Here is a 1,207-nt window from a genome sequence, read left to right on the forward strand (position 1 = left end):
AAAAAACTTTTTCTTTTTCAAAAAAATTACAAAGAAAATATAATGGCATGTTTTTTGTTTTAAAATAATAATTTTAAAAAAGTTATGAAATTTTTTTAAATAAATTTTTTAGTTTAAGTTATTTTTATAAACTTGAACATAAATGCTTTTACTTTTACGTTTTCCTCTCTAAAGAGATCCATTTATTTTAGTAAAATCTATTAATAAAAGTGTTAATAATGTCATTTATAATAAAATAAAATGAATATGAATGTTATTTTATATAAATAATAAATATCATCAGTTTAACTTTATTTTTATCTTTTAAAATAAAATTAACATCTATATAATTATGATCCATAAATAAAACATCTCAATACAAAAAGCTAAATCAGAAAAATATTCACGCATTAAAATATAAAAATAAAATGCAATATCTGAAACTAGAAGAGAAAAGAACAATCACAATAAAACTGTTCTTTTCTTTTCAAAAATACAAAAAGTTTCAGAGGATAAAAACCCTTTTAATTTTAGCCTCCGTGCGAACCGAAAAACCTATAACATAAGATCTTTCAGCTGTTTGAGAAGGCTGCAAAATTGAAATTAAAAATTAAATTAAAAAATGAATATCTGAATATTTATATGTATGAAACTATAAAAAAAAATTCATACACTCAAAGAAAATAAAACTTCAGATATATAATATTTGATATTCGCCTTTGTCTGAACTAAACAACATTTATATATAAAATATAGTCGTTTAATTATTCGAAGGCGTAAGTTAAGATAAAATAACAAAAATTAAATTAAAATCATAAAGTGAAAAATTAGATTAAAATTAGTGTAAAATTGGAGGAAAAATATGAAAGGCTGTTTGAAGAAAAACTGATATGAAGAACAGAATTGAATCTTCAATATGCCTATCTATGAGTGAAAAACTAATAAACATTAGATTTCTTTTAATTTCTGCCTCCTAACTAAGTCGAATATGAAATTGAAGTTTTCATAAGACTACTCAAAGAGGCATGGATAAATCTACAAAATAAATAATTGAAAAAAAAAAAAAACAGAAGCTGTTGAGATGAATACAGATTATGATTGATTGATTTTGTGTGTGAAAAATTTGAGGGGATTGGAATTGAAAATGATATTTATAAGATGAAATGGAGAGATCTAGAAGAAGGGAGATGCGGCTGAGAAACTGAACTTAGGGTTTGCTGATTACTGC

At 22.8% G+C, this 1,207-nt stretch overlaps 2 non-coding genes across 2 annotated transcripts; both read right to left on the minus strand.

The window, feature by feature from the left end:
• Positions 1-672: 672 nt before the first annotated feature.
• On the minus strand, positions 673-758 carry LOC131600946 (small nucleolar RNA snoR138). Its single transcript, XR_009283548.1, has one exon. It is a non-coding gene; the product is annotated as a small nucleolar RNA snoR138 (small nucleolar RNA).
• Positions 759-837: 79 nt separating this feature from the next.
• On the minus strand, positions 838-967 carry LOC131600928 (small nucleolar RNA U19). Its single transcript, XR_009283531.1, has one exon. It is a non-coding gene; the product is annotated as a small nucleolar RNA U19 (small nucleolar RNA).
• Positions 968-1,207: the final 240 nt, after the last annotated feature.

The sequence above is a fragment of the Vicia villosa genome, linkage group LG4 (assembly GCF_029867415.1).
Source record: "Vicia villosa cultivar HV-30 ecotype Madison, WI linkage group LG4, Vvil1.0, whole genome shotgun sequence".
Classification (NCBI taxonomy): Eukaryota; Viridiplantae; Streptophyta; class Magnoliopsida; order Fabales; family Fabaceae; genus Vicia; species Vicia villosa.